Genomic DNA, 8,152 nt, shown 5'->3' on the forward strand with positions numbered 1-8,152 from the left:
AGAGCTTCAAAAAAATGGCAACAGAACAACAACTACAGTATGAATAAAAAAGAACAAAAGAGACAATAAAAGACAAACAAGATAAAAGTATAGAAAGAATAGAGACTCTAACAGAATCTAAGAAGAAGCCAGAAGACAAGAGGAAGCATGAAAAGAGAAAATAGAAGTGGACCTGAAATAGAACCTTGAGGGACACCAGGACTGATTGGAGCTGATGGTGAAGAGCAGTTGTTTGAGGTGAAGAATCTGTCAAGGGAGCAAATCTATTATGATGGTAAAACTGACACTTCAGACAGAAGTTCCTGTCATAGCCCTGAAATCTGCAAAGAGGTCGAGCAAAACTCAAATGACACAACAACCAGAGGGATGATGTAATTTTAAATCTTTTTAACAAATCATTTCCGCATTTTTCGAATTTAAGCTGTGAAAATATCTGTATTTCCATTTTCTTGATAACACTGTATCTGATTTACACATCTACATAAACTGTTCTTAGGCGCCCCCCCCCCCCCCCCCCGTTTGTTTCATGTGTCATTAAAATCAGTCATGTTTGGCATCATGCACAGGCACAGTAAAACGTTATGATGCCACAGCTAACGCCGTGTTTACGACCGAGCTGGACAGGAAATGTTCAGTATGGATCTTATTAACAGTGAGAGTCACAGAGAAATTCAATATCCTGACCTCTTGTTTGCAGTTTAGCGTGTTTATGCGCACACACATGATCATAAGCTTCACGGTGCAATAAAGTCATACGTGTGTGAAGCCGACCACGGGGCTCAAACCAGGGCTGTAAACATTAACTATATAAACAACCCATTCTGTTCATTCTGCTGCAGGTGATGCTGTTTGTGCAACGAATCCAAATGTGTCTGGACAATGTGACGACTGAAGTAAAGAAGGAGCAGATATTGAATAAAAGTCTCTGTGGCGTCCGGAGGAGAACTCACCTCCTCGTGATGTCGTTAACTGGAACTAGACTCTAATAATGTCAGATCCATTCACAAACACCTTCTTCTCCACATGTTTGCTGACATGAGTCTCCTGCAGGAGGTCAGAGCGAGCGTCTGTGTGGTTACTGATCCAGTTAGACATTAACAGACGGGTCGGGGCATCTTGTGTTACCTTCCTCCTTCAGTTTAAAATGAACTTAATCCTTGTTCTGTGGTTCTAGAGAATCGGCTTCTCTTCATTTCCCTCTCGTCGTCCCACTGGAGCCGCTCCCTGTTTAAATACCAGTACACTGGACCCTCAGCGCTGGTAAATGGTTATTTTCCAGTAGGCGTCTGATCAGGTTTAAAACTTTCACTTGATCCATAACAAACCCACTGATTGAAAAATACAAGAACATGAACAGAACCAAACGAGGTTCTGTTCAGTCCAGATTAAATTTAGCAAAATAATTTCTTAAACGTCAACATCAGAGCGTTACATTCTTTTACTTGTAATTCTCTTTCTGTCTTTATTTGAATTTCAGATTTTTGTTTAGACTTTGAATTCATGACTTCCTGTTTTACTTTGTCGTTCTTTGTGTTTCCTGCTTCTTTACTTGCTCTGTCCAGCTTCCCTCCTCTGTGATTGGCTGCTTCGCCTCGACAAGTTTCACCTGTGTTTAATTAATCCTGTCTAGTCCCTGAGCTGCCAATTCTCCCAGTTCTCCCAGTTCTCCTCAGTTTGTCAGTTCGCTTCCTGTTTGCTTCTGGTTCTGTTTATGAAGTTTGTCTTTGTTTGCTCCCTGAGTTTTGGATTTCGAAGTTTTGACGTTTCCTGCCAAACAGACACTGAACGCCTGCTCTGACCAGTAAACATCTCCACATCCCAACAATATCACCAATCAACATGTCACCATATCACGTAAAGACCTCAACACTGAGGACGTCAGTGAAAAGGGAGGACTGTGATATCAGAACATATTTTCAGAAAGTCTCTTTTTTGCACTTTGAGGTTTCACTGATCCTCAGTTTCACTGTTTGTGAAGAGCAAGATGCAAACTCTAAAGGCTTCCCATGTTACTACATGAAACTACTTCTGCATTGAATATACATGACAACAAAACCTCCTCACACAGAAAACGGCCTCCCTGGATTGTTTCTCATCAACCACCTGAGGCGATGGTAGGAGCCGCGGCGCCTCGGCTCTGCTCCCTGTTATCAGACCACACTTAAAGTTTTACTGCTCGGACTGAAAGAGAGTTATCAGTGCATCCCGGCTGTTTGCATAGTTTCTCCAGTGAAAGATGGACCTGGACAAGCAGCGATAGCACCAGGGTCAATGTTTACCTCTCACCTTTCTTATCGAGCTGGGAGTTTGCCCTCCGCCCAGACGGAGAGCCCCTCGCCCCTCCCCTCACTGTTTCCTCTGGTCGCTGAGCGGCGGCTCCAGCGGTTGTGCAACAGGTCGGTTACGACACCGACAAAGTGAGAGCGGCGAGAGTCCAGACCGTGAGGCCGAGACCGTGAAGTCGAGACCGTGAGGTCGAGACCGTGAAGTCGAGACCGTGAAGTCGAGACCGTGAAGCCGCAACGCGCCGGGGACGCTAGGTTTGACGCCACGGCAGGTGGAGGAAGAATGTGCAGGATGAACTTGAAGGATTGAGCATTATTTTTTTCGGCCATTAACCTTTCACACCGAGGTTAACCCGAATCCTTAATGTCACGAGTATTGACTAAATGTTTCTTATCTTCCTCTGAGTTCAGCCTCCACCTTCTCCTCCGTCCACAGCAGGTGGAGTCGCTCAAATGGAGAAATCCACCTTCAAACACGTGCTGTGGGTTAATGTGCCATGACGTGTCACTGTGGTATCAGCTTGGCCAAGAGAAGACGATGAGAAACAGAGGATGATTATGATGAGTAAAAAATAAAATTACACAAAATCCTTCGGGTACTTTTCCAATTTCAAATCATTTAGAATCTGGACTTTAGAAAGTTGAACATGTTTCCAGACGACTCATGTCTGAGAGGACACAGCTTCGGACAACCTGTCGTCGCCGTGACCCCGGCCTGATACCGGCCCGACAGGTCGGAGGTCACGATCAGCCACCCAGCGACCTCAGAGCTGTCCTTCGTCACGGATGTGTGAAGAGGAGTCGGGGGGGCTGCAGTTTGCCTCGACTCCTCAGATAGCGTCTTTAAGCTAATTGTTCTGGTCTCACGACTCCATGTTGCATTCAGGGAGAACGCTTTGATTCTTTAATCTGGTTCTATTATTTGTATTTTAATATTTAGGTTTAAAAAACACAAAAGATTTATTACTTTTTCTTTTATTAAGTATTTATCCCCCCTAACGAGGAGGTCATGTCTTCTGTCTTTTGTCTGCTCGGAGGAGGATAACCCCAAACGCCTTTTAAAGTTTATGCTTGTTTTATTTTTTCACCTGGCTCCTCATCATGTGACGCAACCTTCCAGTTCTCCATAAGGGACTCTTCTCTCATTCTTACCAAACACAGCAACATGTTTCTGTACGTCAGAGGCGTGTGACTCTATGTGCACATACGTGTCCTGAGCAGCAGTCAGGACAAAGGCACGTCGTCCCGCAGCAGACAGAGAGTCTGCAGGCGGAGCTGAACACACGGTAAATTATGTCGACTAATAGCTCATCAAACTGTCACACTGAGGGCAGACATTACACAGCAGAAGAAGAAGAAGAAGAAGAAGAAGAAGAAGAAGAAGAAGAAGAAGAAGAGAGAAACAAGATGAAGTCACTTGTTTAGAATGTAGCTTCTGCTGCTGCTAATGCTGAAGTATTTAGGAATGTGTGAAATTTGTTGCCGATCCAATTAAAACTCCAGATCTAGTGAGTTTGAACGCCTCCGATCACCCTCCTGGTTTATTCATTTATGTATTTTGAACACATCTCTGAGAAGTCGTGTTTCACAAACAGCTGATCGATGCACAACTGGTCGGTTTGAGGCCGAGAGCTGAAAAGCTGGAGTCACGTCTTCTGTCATCGCTGTGACCGGTCACTGCAACTCTCTTTCAGGGCAACATGAGGACACTAATGCCCCCGGGGGTAAAGTGTGTGCGTGTGTGTGTGTGTGTGTGTGTGTTTGTGTGTGTGTGCGGCAGAGATAGTTTTGGATGGGGGGGGGGGGGGGGGGGGGGGGCTGGGACATAAAGACTGATGGTGGCTGTCAAACCGCTCCGGCCCTCTCAACCCCTGGCAGAGTCCTGAGTGGGTTAGAACCCCCCCCCCCCCCCCCCCACACACACACACACACTGTGTATATGTCTGTATTATCAGCAGTGGAGGGGCATCCTAATGAATGACCTTTGACCCCCAGAAAGGGGATCTGGGCAGGGGAAGTTGAGAGGAGAGGTGAAGAGGGGAGATGGAGGGTAAGGGGACGCCTGGCGCCACATTACGCCTCCTGTCAGTCAAACAAACACTGCCCCCCCCACGGGTGAAACATCGGATCATCCACTGAAAGTGAGTGCGACAGTTCAATCAGTGGTGAGATTCAGGGTGAACGCAGGTACACAGGGTTTTTCAATCAGTATATGTATATATATATATATTCATATTTATATATGCATCCCACGTTGCCCTGCCTCCTCTGATTGGCTGCTACTCGTTGCCTTTGTTGGTTCTCCTGCTCTTTACCTGTTTGACTCGTTCAGAACCACAAACACACATTTCATCTCATGAAATTCACAGAAACACAAACATCCTGGTGCTGCTGCCTCGGTGCTGATGGCAGCTCAGGTAGCTTGGTGGATCAGCACCTGCACCGGTGTGTGTGTGTGCGTGTGTGTGTGTGTGCGTGTGTGTGTGTGTGTGTGCGTGTGTGCGTGTTCTCCATCCCTGATGTCCCACCGAGATGCTGCCTCTTATTCAAAATCTCTAAGTGAAGACGTCAATGAGAAGGTTTTAAGAGCAGCGGAGTTATTTTATTTGTAATACAAACTTCCCCAATGACAAATATGTTGGTAGCACATCTGTGGAAAATCAACTGTTCCCAATCTCAGTTTACGAAAGGAACTCTCCCACAGATCGTTTCCCAGAGGATTTCTTAACTGAAGCTGAGAGGAAGACAACTGCTCCTCCTCCTCCTCCTCCTCCTCCTCCTCCTCCTCCTCCTCCTGCCGGCTGCTCGCTGAGAGCAACACTCATCCTTCCATTGTTTGGTTACAGAAGAAAGTGAAAGAAAAGCTCAGAGCTACAGAGAAATGTGCCGTCAATGGATGAATGGGTTTTGTTTCTGAACTGATTTTAGTGATAGTGACAAATAATTTCTGCTCGGCTGCTAAACTCACTATTTTTGTAAAGACCCTCATGATGCTTCCCCTCGAACATGAACCACCACATGTAAATGTCTGAAACTCACTTAAACCTAATTCTGTGAGGGTGTCAGAAAGTGAGGACTGGTCAAACTATCCTCACAAAGTATAGCTACACACACACACACACACACCAAGGTGCTGGCCTGCTGCCCAGGTCATCTGTGATTGGCCAGTGCCTTGGTTTAGCCCCACCCCCCAGTCCTGACCCCTGGGTCCAGCTTTTTAATGCAGCTTCAGCAGGGTCAAGGCTGGGTCGCTGCAGAGACCTAATGACTTCCTCCCAATAAAGACGTGATGTATGAGCTCTGCAATCAGCCCCTGAGATGACCAGCAGGTAACCCCGACACCAGGGGGGAGAGAGGGGGAGAGAGAGAGAATCATTATCATCTCACAAAGCCCTCTACTCAAATGAATCAGTCGACAATTAGTTCAATCAATTCTATAAAAACTTACGAATCTAAACCCAAAGTTCCAGAAAGGTTCACAGGTGAGAACTTGACTCACTTCTCCACTGAGTCTCAAGCTTCACACGTGTTGAACACTACTGCCTTGTGGGAAAAGCTCCAGAGAAAGAAGCAGACTGTGTGTTGGCTGCAGGTCTGAGAGCAGCTGAGATGCAGAAGATGGAGACAGCAGCAGCAGCAAAGGGTTGAATCTCTGAAGTCTCTTGAAACAGACACACGTGGCTGGAAACTGCTGTAAGGACGCCTCACACCAGGATTCACAGGTTCACATCAACAGCCTGTTTGTGTTGAGATGAAAGCAAAGTGAAACACAACCGGCTGAATGTGTTACAACAAGACGTGTGCGGCTGCAGCAGCAAACAGTGTTAACACAACTGCAGCGTTTTACTGTAGTGACGGAGAAAATTAAAAAGCAGGTGATGAAGAAGAGAAAAGAGGAAGAAAGGAAAAATATGAATCAAACTAATTCAGAAGCTGATGGAGTGCAACTGTAACCTGAAGCAGCTTCCTCTGATTCTGCAGGGGTTCAGGAGGGGACATGACTGTGTGTGTGTGGGTGTGTCTGTGTGTGTCTGTGTGCGAGAGAGAGTGTGTGTGTGTGTGTGTGTGTGTGTGTGTGTGTGTGAGGGGGGGGGGTCACTCGATGCTAGGAAAATCTGATTCATTCAGATTGAGATTAGCTGTGGTGTAGTTACAGTGGACTGGTTTTACTGGAAGTATTTCATAGCATCATTAAACCAGAAATCACACACACACATACGAACACGCACACACACACACACACACACACACACTTACATGCACACACACACACACACACACACACACACACACACACACACACACGGCGTGAGGCTGAGAGGTTCACTGTGAGGCTCATCACTGCAGAATTAGATCCGGAGAAAGTTTACATCACAGATTTTCCTCTTGAGACCATATCAGTGTTTGCAGGGGAAGTATATCTGAACATGAACACTAGGTGGAGACATTATGTCAAATACACACTCTCTCACTCTCTCACACACACAAACACGCACACAAACACGCACGCTCCCACAGCAACAAAGTGTGTCTGAGTTGTTTTTAGCTCAAATCATTTTTGTTAATTTTCTTCTTCTGTTATTGTTTGAACAAAAAGCCAAAAGCTCCGCATCAGCATCTCGAAACGGATTAAAACTAATGCACAACGTTTACACATATTTAATAAAGTTGTATTTATGACCTTTTTACACTGCTTATCTTTTAACTTCATGTAAAAACCACATACCTCAATTTATTACTTATTCAGTCGTCTTATTCCTCTGTTTCTAATTTTATCTCACGTTTTACTGGGTTTTATTTTTTAAGTTGCAAATCTTATTTTCCATTAAATGTCATCAATGTCTTTATGTTCATTTATTTTGTTTCTTCAAGTAGTTCAGATGCTAAATAATTAATACTAATAATAACATTGTCTTTCATACTGAAAAATACATTATAAACGAACACAAGAAGTGTGAATATGATACGACAGTTTAAGTTGACGCTGCAAATGAGCCATGTATGATTTTCTACTGTGAATAAGCCGTAAACAAACTGTAAACAAACTCAAAATAAACTGTAAACAAGCTGCAAAAAACTGTCAATAAGGTGTAAATAAGTTAAACCCCTAATTTCATTTTCTATTTTCATTTTCTGTTGTCTTTTTATATTTGTATTAACACTTGAGACTTTTCACTAAAAGCAACATGTTGAAAAAGGACAAGAAACCAAGTGAAAGGGATGAAAGAAATGTGACAAGGAAGAAGAGGAGAAGAGGGACGGATGAGAGACAGAGGAGAAGAATAAATAAAAACCAAACTTGAGCAGAGTTAGAAAGAGGAGGAGGAGGAGATGAAAACGGTTGCAGAGTAAAAGAGAGACGGAGAGAGGGAGGGAGGAAGAGAGTGAGACAACATTAAATACAGAGTAAAATGAGATGGAGAGGGGGGGGGGAATGAAAGAGAGACGGAGAGAGAAACGGCAGCAGAGATGGAGAAGAAAGAGAGAGTAAGGAAGGAAGAGGGATATGGGGGAGAAAAGGAGAAAGAGAGGGAAGAAAGAGAGGGAGCGAGAAGGAGAGCATCTGTTTCCTGTCTGGAGTCCAGCTGGAGGAGGAACAAACGACAAAGAAGAAGAAGAGGAGGAGGAAGAGGAGGAAGTACCGGCTGCCCTGAGAACCACAATCACACACACACACACAGGAGGAAGTAGGATTTAGTTTTTCCCTGAGGAAGTCTACGTGTGTGTTTGTGTGTGTCTGTGTGTGTGTAGCAGGTGTGTGAGCTAAGAGTTAAACTCACTTATGGATAATGATTTTCAGTGACAGAATAAGTGTGAATCTTTCATAACTTCAGCTAATGTGAGTCAAACTGCATCTTTGCATATTA

Source organism: Platichthys flesus, chromosome 11, assembly GCF_949316205.1.
Source record: "Platichthys flesus chromosome 11, fPlaFle2.1, whole genome shotgun sequence".
NCBI lineage: Eukaryota > Metazoa > Chordata > Actinopteri > Pleuronectiformes > Pleuronectidae > Platichthys > Platichthys flesus.